The following is a 12,934-nucleotide window of genomic DNA, read 5'->3' as shown; positions in this document are numbered from 1 at the left end:
CCACCTCCAGAATGAGAGGACCACCTTGGTTCCAGCCACTTGGGGACACTGGGCCACCTCCTCCAGCACCCATTCAATCAGTTCCTGAGAGAGAGAAAGAGAAAGAAGTTCAGAAATACACTTAAGGCAGGTGCCAGTGGTTCAGGCCTATAACCCTAAGAACACAGGAGGCTGAGATATGAGGATCATGGTTCATAGCCAACCCGGGCAGGAACGACTGTGAGACTCTTATCTCCAAAGAACCACAAGAAAATCGGAAGTGGCCTTGTGACTCAAGTGGTAGAGTGCTAGCCTTGAGCTGAGGAGCTCTGGGACAGCGCCCAGGCCCTGAGTTCAAGCCCCACGACTGAAAAGAAGTGGACTTCCTACCACAAGAAATTACTGAATAGCACCCATTGTCCTAGGGAGCCTGACTCGGCAAGTCAGGCTGAGCTTCCTCTCATATGGGAGTCATGTAGGTCACCCAGCTTCTCCGTGCCTGTTTCCACATCTGCAAAACTGAACAAAGTGAAGGATCCACTTCCTCATAGGGATAGGGTCATAATGAAAGAGACACATGTTTTGTTCATAATCCCAATGCCTGTCTCACCATTAACACACACCTTTTGAGCTCTTTCCTGGTATCTTTCTGGCATACGCTCACAGAACTGCTGAGAACCGTATCTGAGGGCTGCTCCCTCTGTGCCTGGCCGTGCTCCAGAGATCTCTCTGTATTAATCCCTTGTTTCCTCACAACTGTCCCATGAGGAGATTGAAGTCCAGTGGTGGAGGCCCAACCCAGAGTTTAACCTGTGGTTAAGAATCGGCTACCCATGGACTGAATTTGCGACAATCCATCTAAACCAATGACTGAGTGTAGCACCACATGTCTACCATCCCAACTACAGAGGACATGGCCTAATGGCGCATACATGTCACAAATAGGAGAACCACGATCCAGCACAGCCTTAGCATATATTAAGTCTCCATCTCAGAAATACCCAAGACAGAAAAGCTTGTCTTGCATGGTAGAAGACCTGACTGGCAAGCCTAAGGCCTTGAGGTCAATCCCTAACATACCTAAGAATCAGAGGCCCACTGCCCAAAGCTCATGCCTATAATCCTAGCTACTCAAGAGGCTGTGATCTGAATATCACACCTCAAGATTCAAAATAGGGTTGGCCTTGCCCATCAGACATCATGATGACAAGACCCGGCGTCTGACCTATGTTGGTGTGCTCCATACTAGCAAGGCTCATATCATTACTAAGTGTTGGCCATGCTCTCTGTACCCCTGGGAAGCCACCCATTGCGGGCCACTCCCAGGTCTTCCCAAGCACCCCACTGCCAACTACCAGACTCGAGAGTACACAGCTCCAGGTAAAAGAGATCCCTTGTTCTTGTACTTTAAATGTGCTGAGTCCCCATCAAGCGTCTCACCCTTCCAGGCCCCCAGACTTCAGCTGTGAAGCCCATGCACCCCCCCTCAAAGATAGCAGATAGAAGTTACCAAAACATCCAGCCTCCTTGTTACAACCCACTTCTACACATGCACGCACGCACGCACACACACACACACACACACACACACACACACACACACACACACACACACACACACACACACACACACACACGTCCAGACCAGTGACAACACTCATCCATGCAGCACCTGTAATTTGCCAACTTATTACTCACCTGAGTACAGTCAGGCTGTACAAGGAGAAAGATGATCTCTCTGTCTCTCTCTCTCTCTATGTCTCTCTCTGTCTCTCTGTGTTTCTCCCTTTCTCTGTCTCTCTGTCTCTCTGTATCTTTCATTGTCTCTCTCAGTCTCTCTCTGTCTCTCTGTCTGTCTGTCTGTCTCTCTCTCTCTCTCTCTTTCTCACACACACAAACACACACACACACACACACACACACACACACACACACATAGATTCAGAGCAGTGCCTCTCCTGAGTTTGTTGGAGACCAGATGGACCGGGAGCACCAGCAGAAGCTGGCAGAGCTGGAAAATGTGATCAGCCTGAGAACTGTTGACAGCTGGGGGGGGGGGAGGTAGGCCGGGTGTATGTATGTGTGTGTGCGGGGGGTGTTCCTCCCAGATATTCACCTTCTGTTCTGACCCCCAGCACCCTTACCTCCCTACTGGGCTTTTCTGGGACCCTCTTCAGTTGAAAAGGGTGACCAATCACAGAAGACGAGGGCTCACACAGCAAGGGGGTTCTATCATCTGCATCCAACACCCCCACCCCCACGAAAAGACACCAGAAGGCAGGTGTAGAGGTGTTGTTCCCCTCTGACTAAAGCCACCAAGTTCTCACCAGGGAGAGGAAGAGTGTAGATGTGCAGCTCTGTGGCTCCCACTGCTCCAAGTCAGGGGCTCAGTGGCTCCCACTCCTCACCCAATCCTGCATCTCCCCTTTTCCTGGGACACTGGCCACTAGGGATGGGGGTGGGATCCTTGGGTCAACACCCATCTCCACCTTGGGATGCATTTGGCCAGAATGTGGGGCACCAGGGAGTTGTGGGTCTGGGTCAGGAAGGGGGAAAAGGGGAATATGGGGTCGCGGGGAGGGCCTGCATGGCAGACACTCACATGTGTTGCAGGAAGAAGTTGTTGGCAGCTGCTCTGGCGAGCAGCAATGTCAGAGGCATGGTGGACACTCAGGCCCAGAGCAGCGTACAGGGTGGCCAGGACCAGATCAGAGCCGCAAGCCAGCCGGTGGTACACTATTGCACAATTGTCTGAGGACTACAAGAGACACCACAGGTCCAAGCAGTCAGCACAAGGTTTGAAATGCTGCACGGCTGGGAAGGGTATTAGAGAGGTGGGGCATGGGTGGGCATGTGGTGGGGCTGAGCAAGGTCTCTTCTCCTAGGCCTCAAGTCTCTTGCTCACCACTCAGTCACCTCTACCTTCCTCAACTGCTGGTAGTGGTGTCAACCAACAGAGGGAATCCCAGTGCTACAGGGCAGAATGTAATGTGAGTGTGGCCACCATTCTTGTATCCCATTGGACAGAAAGAACCATGAAATAATGGGGGTCTGGATCCTGTGATCCAGGAAGAATGGGTGGAGTCAAGATGACAGCAGTGCCTTGTCCAATCCAGTTGGAGACATGAGGGAGACCTGCTTTAGTGGGATGGCTGCACAGATTGTTCTGTATGTCTGTTGCCACTCTTGGACCTTCAACTCAGGATCTTGGCACAGTCTGTGAGCTGCTTTTGCTCAATGCTACCCTTCTACCACTGGAGCAAAACAGATCTATTTCTGGTTTTGTTGGCACAATTGGACAGGGGTCTCAACAACTTTCATGCCTAGGGAGACTTTGACCATGATCCTCCTGTCTCAGCCTTGTAAGTATGAAGGAGGACTGCTGAGAGCCACTGGTGCCTGCCTAATCATTGGATTTGCTGATGTTCTTGGACAGATTGGTGAGTTCCCTATCCTTGGGTTTAATTGGTAGGAGCTGGAGCCCACAGTTTGAATCCTGGTCCTGTCACGTCCAAATGGCAAGAGATCCTAAGAAACTCATTCCTATCCATATGATTACCAATGGAATGTGATGTATGTCATGGTTGAATGGGCAGTTTTTGAATGATTCTTGGATAAAATTTTACACAATTACATTATTGTACACTGATCGATTTTAATGAATATTTTATGAAGCATTTAAAAATTACATTCATTAAATGGAGGCATAATGAAATACCTAAAAATTGGACATCACATAGTATAAAGGTGGCATTTTTTCTGCCAGGAATGGGATGTGAACTCATGGTCTGGGTAACACTGTTGGACTGTGTGGAAAGGGGAAGCTTGCCTCCTTGAAGTCAAGAAATTCAAGTCTGTTCCTTAAGCCTGAAATCAATCCCCACCACTAGAAAGCATGCTATTTGTGTACATTTTAAATATGTGATTTATGTTTACACACATATGTTGACTTCATGGTGCGTTCAGTGTAATTATTCATTTTATTTTTTTATTCATGTATTGACTATTCATTTTATTGACTATTATGACATATAGAACATTGATTACATAGGATATAGGTCTGCATATGTATTCCACTTCATACCTGACACCCAGGAGTTTCACATAAAAGGAAAACGTGTCACCATCAGCTTCTTACTCCATGATTCATTTTTTAGAAGTGCTGGCATCTGAACTCACAGCCTCTGAGGCCCAATTCATGAATGGTTGAGTGTCAGCATGCCATTCTGGGGAAAATTGAGCTGACAGGCAGTTCCCAAGACCTGAGATCGAGCCTCAGTTGTTGACAAAATAAGAATAGATTGACACACAGATGGTAGTATGCTAATAAATAATATATATATATATATATTTATAGAGTGCCAGAGATGTCTATCCAATATTCAGTTATATAGACTACATTCCTACCAATTCTTGGGTATTTATTATGCCTCCATGTAATTAATGTTATTGTTTTCATCCTTAACAAACTATTAAATAAATCAATCAGGGTGCTGAAATTATTGCATTCCTGTAAGCAATAGTATTCTTTTAATACTTAATAAACATTAAATAAAATCAGTTTCCTGAAATCATGCTGTCTAATTTTGTAGGAGCATCATTCACAATCAACTCATTCAACCATAACATTGATATCATTCCACTGTTATTCCTATGGATGGGAACGAATCTCTTCGAAGCTCCTGCCATTGGTTGGTGTCAGGAGGGGGATTCAAAATCAGGGCCTACATTGTCACGTGGGTCTATGACTTCACAAATAGTCTGCCAGCCTTTACCAATGCAAGGTGAAGTACCTTTGCAACAGTGTCATTCAGACTCAGGAGGGTCATCGTGCAAAAGAAGAAAAGGAAAAAAAGCCATCTCGCTGCATTTTTTCTATGCGTTTTTTTCCCACACAAGGCCTGGGGATCTAGGATCCCAGAATCAGCGGTGGGTCCAGTGGCTGCACCCTACCATTGGGTGATCGAAGCTGAGGCAGAGTTGCCACGACCTGAGTTCAAACCCCTTGTTGAGCCAAAAAAAATATTAAAAGAAATTAGCTCCCTGGCTTTCAATTCACCCCGTTTTTTCTGCCAGGCTTTGGATTTGAACTCAGGGTCTGGGTAAATGTGCAGCTCTGTGGAAGAAAGGGGAAGCTCACCGTGCTTGAAGATAAGAAAGTCAGGCTTGTAATCTAAGCCTAAATTCAAGCCTCAGCCCTGGAAAAGATACTATTTATATACATTGTAAAGACAGGGTGTGTACCTATGGATGTTCAGCCCATACACATTTGGTGTGGTTGTTCCTTGTATTTTTTGTTTTCTTCATTTATTTACTGTTGATTTTACTATGATGACACCCATTCCGTTTATTACATTGATGACATGCTATCACATGGCATCTAGATTTGTAGACATGTTCTCCAGCATGCCTGACACCCTGGACTCTCAGAGAAAAAAATTCACACTAGGCTTCTTACAACATTATCTGAACTCAGGGCTTAGCAGGACCAATTGGTGAAAAGTTCAAGGTGAACACACCAGCCTGTGAGCAGCTAAGGAGTTAGGCCATTCCCAGGATATGACATTGATCCCCAGGGTGGGCCATGGTAGTCATAAATTCATTATTTAAACATAAGATCTATATTTACATACATGTGTGGACAGCATCTTGCATTTGGTGTACTTCTTCTACTTATTTTCTGTCTTATCCATGGAAGTATTCTGTATTTTACTGAGCATGGTGACAGATATAACAGTGCTTACATGGATGACAACAGATTGCCATGGCTATAGGGTTTCCTATGCATTCTCCATCATAGCTGAGACCCAGGACTTTCACAGGACAGGTGAATCGATGGGCTTCTCACATCAGGATTCATCTTTTGGCAGTGTTTTGATTTGAACTCAGAGCCTTTCAGTCCCAATTGGGGAAAGGGTCTAGGTAAGGACACCAGCCTATGAGTAAGGAAGGAGATAGGCCGTTCCCAGGACCTGACATTGAGATTGAGACCCAATGTGGGCCAGATATTCATAAATTCCTAATTTAAACATAGGGTCTATGTTTACATACATGTGTGGACAGCATCTTGCATTCAGTGCACTTCTTCTCCTTATTTTGTCTCTAATTCATGGGCGTATTGTGTATTTTACTGAGTATGGTGACAGCTATAACTGTGCTTACATGGAAGACAACCTGTTCCCAAGGTTATAGATTTGCCTATGCATTCCCATCCTAGTTGAGACCTGTGACTTTCACAGGAGAGGAGAGGAAAACATGTGCAATGACTGGCTTCTGACGACAGAATGACACTCTTTTTTTTTTTTTTGAGGAGGGGTCTGGTCATGGGGCCTGAACTCTGGGCCTCGGCGCTGTCACTCAGCTCTTCAGCTCAAGGCTAGCGCTCTACCATGTGAGCCACAGTGCCACTTCTGGCTTTTTTTCTTTTTGCTTATGTGGCGCTGAGGAATCGAATCCAGGCCTCATGCATGCAAGGCAAGCGCTCTACCACTGAGCCACCTTCCCAGCCCAGCTGTCAGGTGGTTCCCAGGTGCTGAGATTGAGCCCCATGGTTTGGCCAAAACAGCGATACATGGATAGGCAGAGGGTGGTATACAAATCAATATATATTGATAAGGAAATCCAGAGCCATCTATCTATGATTAAATGACATTTACTACGTTCCTACCAAATCTTAGGTATTTATTATATTGATTATTGAAATAATATTCTTTTCATGCTTAATAGACTCAGCATCCTAGGATTATTGCTTCCAATTTTAGACTAGACAAATGCGTGAACTACTCTTTCAATCGGTATTCTTATGCATAGGAACGAGTCTCTTGTGATCTCTTGCCATTGGTTGGTGTCAGGACCAGGATTCGAACCCAGGGCCTATGTTGACTTGTTGGCTTATGGCTTCCCTGATTGCCTGCCAGCCATCAGCACTGGCAGGTCAGGTCCACTTTGCAACTGTGTCATTCAGACCCACGATGGTCACCGTGCAAAGAAAAAAATGTAAAATCCCAAGCCCTGTACACCTCCCCACTTTTTGTGCTGTCCCACTTTTTTCCTTCCTGCAAGCCCTCTGGCCCTAGGCCCAGAATTGGCTATGGGTCCCGAGACTGCACCCAAGACTTGGGAGATCAAAACTGAGGCAGAGTTGCCATGACCTGAGTTCAAGCCCCGTGGTTGCTTTAATTAATTAACTAAATTTTTAAAAAGAAGATTCCCAGATTTGGAATTTCTGCCAGTTTTCTTTCCTAGCCTGGGATTTAAACTCAGGGTCTTGGTAAATCCGTAGCAATGTGAGGGAAGGTACACAGTTGCCACTACTTGAGTTCAAACCCCATGCCAAACCAAAAATAAATAATTAAGTCACTGCTCGGTAGGGAAATGTAGTTGTGGAGGTAGGAAGTAAGGGGTGGTAGGGGGAAAACAAAGGAGGAAGCAACAATGCTCCATAGGAAATGTACTCATTACTTTGCTAATGCAACTGTGAACCCTCTGTACAACATTTTTAGAATAAAAAACTTACAAAAATAATGTAGTGCTCAAGAAGCACTTTGTGGGTAAGGGAAGGAGGTCTGAATAGCTGTACAAAATTCTACACTGATATTTTATAATGTTCAGTATGGAACTGAATAAACATAACTGCTTCCATTACAAATATTAAATCACTGTCTCAGAACTGGGACCAGTATTTCTGCCATTGATGGGATTTGTGTTCACCATCCTGGTAACTATTTTACACCATTTGTGAAGGCGAAACTCACTGTCTTTGAGGAAAAGAAATTCAAGCTAGAGTTCCCAGGGCCTGAGTTAAGACCCTGCAATGGAAGAAAATATTTGTATACATGTGTAATATATGATATATAGGTACATATATATGTTTATTTCATATTATGATTATTATGATTGATTTTGTATTAATTTTATTTTTATTTTATTAATTTTATTGTTTATTGTATTTAGTACTATTATACACATATTATTTATTATGTTTTGTACATCTAATATAAATTATACAAAATAATTTAGGACACTGACTCTTTTATATTAATACTTATTAAGTGTTGAAACATGACACATAATTAAATGGAGGCATTTGTTATAGCCATCACATATTTGGAGTCTATCCCCAGTATGAGCTTTATCATATTTATCTTTGGACAACTTCTTATAGAGATTTCGTTAGATGATTTATACTTTTTTTGAGGATAGGCAAGTGGAGGAATAAAATTGTAAGGTTGGGGCTGGGAATGTGGCTTAGTGGTAGAGAGCTTGCTCAGCATGCATGAAACCAGAGTTTGAATGCTCATTGCCACATACTCAGAAAAAGCCAGAAGCTGTGGAATGGCTCAAGTGGTACAGTACTAGGCTTGAGAAAAAAGAGCTCAGAGACAGCCCAGCCCTAAGTTCAAGCCCCAGGTCTGGGAAAAGCAATACACCAGATTCCGGTGGCTCTCACCTGGAACCCTATCTTCTCAGGGGGCTGAGATCTGAAGACCACAGTTTGACGCCAGCCTAGGGAAGGAAAGCCTGTTAGACTCTTAACTCCAATGAACCACCAAAAGATTCTGGTTCTCTGGTGGTTTATTGAAGATAAGAGTCTCACAGACTTTCCTGCTCAGCCATCTTAAATGACGATCTCCTGAGGAGGCTTCAAGTGGCTTCCTCAGGGATTCACCAAGGAGCCACTCCACACAAACCCTAAGTATAAATCTCGAGAGGTAATAGGGAAAAAAGGAAACATGAAAATTCTACTAGTGTGTTCTAGATATTAAGGTTGAAGACTCAAAACACTCATAATTATTAGATCATTTTATAGGGAAAAGGAGCAATGCAGACAGTATGAGGATTGCTCCAGCTTTCAATCCTCTCATCCTGAGACAGTAAATTCACAGCAGCTCAATGCTAAGTGACAGAACTGGCATGTCCTGTGGTTATTTGCTCCCAAATCCTGTGACACTCATTTCTCAATTTTGGACTCAAATCTGTGACCAGATGGTAAGATGAGGAGAGAAAATAAACATTGGGTACTTTACTTATAAATTCGAACCATTGGAATGACCCTGTTAAGAAGTCATATTGTCAAGAGTAAAAAATGAAGAAGAAAAGAAAGAAGGTACCAGTGGCTGCTGACTGTAATCCAAGCTTCTCTGGAGGCTAAGATGTAGAGAATCTTAGTTTGAATCCAGCCAATGTAGGAAAGTCCATGGCACACGTATTTCTAAGAGATCACAGAAAAACCCAGAAGTGAGGCTGTCAAGCTTAATGCACTACCCTTGAGCAAAAGGAGCTCAGGGACAATGCCTAAGCTCATAGTTCAACATCAGGACCTGCCCCCTCAAAAAGAGCCTGTGCTTCCATGTCTTTTTCAATGTATGGATATATTCCTGTAGGTAAAGCTCCCGAGTAACTATGATGAATGGCACCAACCTAGGAAATTTGTATTCAATATAATGAGTTCATAACACAGAGACTTCCTTCAAGACAGTGCATGTTCTGGGGCTCACCTCACTGTTACCAGTGTAGCCTGAGGGTTTCTCTGCATCTCAGGCCTGCTGGAAAAAGTCTCTCTCATTGTGTGGACAAGCAGACAAAAGGCCTCACTCCTGTAAAGGTAGGTAACAAACAACTCCACCTGGGCCAGTTAGTGAGGATGAGTGTAGGTGGGCTCTGAAGGTCAGGGAAAAAGTTCTCTTTGTACAACAAGCTATCTCTCTCCCCAGTGCTCTATTTTAACAGGAAGCCTTCATTTGTGCCACCTTCCATGGCAGGCCAAGTTCTGTGCACTTATCCTGCCTTTGTGAGACTATATTCTGGTGTTCAGATACAGTGCTCAGTATAATTCAGGAGTCCTTCAGGCAGAGAACTAGGGCACTGAACATAATGAAATGTTTCATTGCTGGCAAGGATGGGCCTATGATGCCTCTCCTAGTTTTCTGGAAGCTTTGGAAATCCAAGCTCATGTCTGATATCACAAAGCTTCCTGTCATCTAGGGCTGGTGAAGATCAACAAGTTTTGAAACGTTTGAGCTCTCCTAGTTAAGCCCTGGGTGGCTAGGTTTTGGGGTTGAACACAGGGCCTGGGTGCTGACCATGAGCTCAGTGCAGAAGCCCAGTGCTTTAACATTTTGTGTAACAACATCACTTCTGGTCTGTGAATGTGTGTGTGTGTGTGTGTGTGTGTGTGCATGTGTGCTGGTGTGTGTGTATTCATGCTCACACATACATGAGTCCTGGAGGTTGGACTCAGGACCTGAGCACTGTACCTAGTTTCTCTTGTAGAAGAATATCCCTGTCCCAGTTGAGCCACAGAGCCACGTCAGACATTTTCTAGTGATGTGGTCCTAAGAAATCAAGGCCAGGGTTTCATATATGCAAAGCACTCTACCCCTATGGCACATTCCCAGCCCTCTACTTCAGTTTTGTTAGTTTATTTCTGTCTTTTTTTATTGTTGTTGTTGATGTCGGTTGTAAGAGTTGAAGTCTGGGCATGGGTGTTGTCCCTGAGCTCTTCAGCTCAAGTCTTGTGCTCTACCACTTGAGCAATAGCGCCACTTCAGGTTTTCTGGTGGTCCATTGGAGCTAAGTGTCTCAAGGACTTTCCTGCCCAGGCTAGCTTTGAACCATGATCCTCAGATCTAATCCTCCTGAGTAGCTAGGATGACAGGCATGAGCAACAAGCATGCAGCTTCCACTTCAGGTGATTAGTGGTGAATGGGAGATAATAGTCTCATGGGACCTTTCGTGTCTGGGATAGTTTAGAACCCAGATCCTCAGATCTCAGCTTCCTGAGAAGGCAGGATGATAGACTTCAGCTACCAACCCCTTGGCCACGACCTTTGCTGCAAGAGGGTCCATGGCTCCACGTTGTGGAGTGCTAGCCATGAACCCAATAAGTAAGGGTCAGTGCCTAAACCCCATGTTCAAGGTTCATGATCGAGAAAAAACAAAACGAAACAATTGTCTGCAGGAGATAACTCATAGTCTTCAGTAATACATAATTTCGTCCCTGCCATGGGGACCTATATGAGCCCTAATATTCTTGTCTGCATAATCATCGCAGTTGTGGAGCTCTTATAAGGACCAGATGTAAAAATGCACCCGGTGAAGGACACAACACATGGCACTCTTTGCACACAGCATCCTATGAAAGACTCAGCACCCAGCACCCAATGTCGGACTCAGCACACTGCATCCTCTGAAGGACTCAGCACATAGCACCCTGTGCAGTACTCAGAACGGAGCACCTTTTGAAGGACTCAGCACAGAGCTCTATTCCACAAGCTGTTATTAGAGTTAGAGTGCTTTCATCAGTATCACCATTTTTTGAGGAACATTTCACAAACCACACAATTTCATATCTAATGGTTTAGTGGGGTATTTTTATTTGGGGAGGGAGGTTACCCCTGAGGGTTGAGCTCAAAGCATGGGGATAATGTTCTAATAACATTTGCTCACGGCTAGAGCTCTACCACTTGGACCCACATTTTGCAGTGTCTTGCAGACTTCCTGTCAGGACTGGGTTTTAAAGCCCCCAAGCAGCTAGGATGAGAGGCATATGCCATGATGACATGGGTAACCCGTGGAGCTGGGTTACAGCGGTTTACATGTGGGTAAGTCATGTTAGGTGGCAGCTGTCAGCACCAGACTCCTAGCTTGCTCAGTTATGAGGTATTTGTAGTTCTGTCCTTCTATAATTGCAGTTAGAACACCCTACTGTTTTTTTGCGTCAGTCCTGGGGCTTGAGTAAGAGCTTAGACACTCTCCCTAAGCATTTGTGCTCAAAGCTAGCACTCAATTGTTTCAAAGGAAATAGAACTTCTGGGTTTTCTGTTTATGTGGCACTGAGGAATCGAACCCAGGGCTTCATGCTTACTAGGTGAGCACTCAACCACTGAGCTCCAGGAGTGAACGAGGTATAGAGATTGTTGTATATAAATAGTATATACACAAAAAGAGATTTCTGCATATTATTACATTATAGATATTACTACCATTTATTAAGTATTAAATTATATCTCCATTTAATGATATGTCCCAGTTAACAAATAATAAAGCATTAATTAATAATTACTCAATATCCTATTATTTTATCATATATGTACATATATCCATACATATTTCATAGACTGAGGCTGATATATTATTAAATTCTGCATCATGTGCTGCTACCAATTATTAGTTATTTAATTATGTCTCCATGTAATATTTGTTTTGTTAATGCTTAATAAAATATTAATTAAACTTAATGCACATCCTATACCTATTGTGTCTAATTTTTATTCTAGAATAATTCACTACTAAATCAATCTGTTTATCATTTATTGTATTGACAATCTTCCACCTATGACATTTTTTTCCTTTATTACATCCCATTACATAGTATATAGATTTGCACCCAAATTATACATCCTACCTGACACCGAGCACTTTCACAGAAAAGGAAAACTTATGTGTCATGCTCGAGTTCTCTCTCCACGATTATATTTTTGGCAGTGCTGGGATCTAAACTCAGGGCCTAGAAGGCTCAGTTTATGAATGGGTGATTGCCATCGCAGCAGCCTTTAGCCAATTCAGCTGCCAGGCAGTGCCCAAGCCATGAGATGGAGCCCCATATGTTGACTGCAAATTGCGCTTAGTCTAGTTACTCATTTTAATTTTTGTTTTATTCATTAACCATTTATTTTATTGACTGCTATGATAAATGGAATTTTTACTATATTTATTACATAGATTATACATTTGTCTATGTATGAAACTTCATACCTGACACCCAGGACTTTCACAGAAAAGGAAACCATGTGTCACCATGGGATTCTTACTGCTCACGATTCAATTTTTGTAAGTGCTGGCATCGGAACTCACAGCCTACAAGGCCCAATTCATAAATGGGTGAGTGTCAGTATGCCAGCCTGGGGCATATGGAGCTGACAAGAAGTTCCCAGCACCTGAGATCCAGCCCCAG

The sequence above is a fragment of the Dipodomys merriami genome, unplaced genomic scaffold (genome assembly GCF_024711535.1).
Source record: "Dipodomys merriami isolate MVZ:Mamm:240054 unplaced genomic scaffold, mDipMer1.0.p SCAF_526, whole genome shotgun sequence".
Taxonomy (NCBI): Eukaryota; Metazoa; Chordata; class Mammalia; order Rodentia; family Heteromyidae; genus Dipodomys; species Dipodomys merriami.
This window is presented reverse-complemented; position numbering follows the sequence as displayed.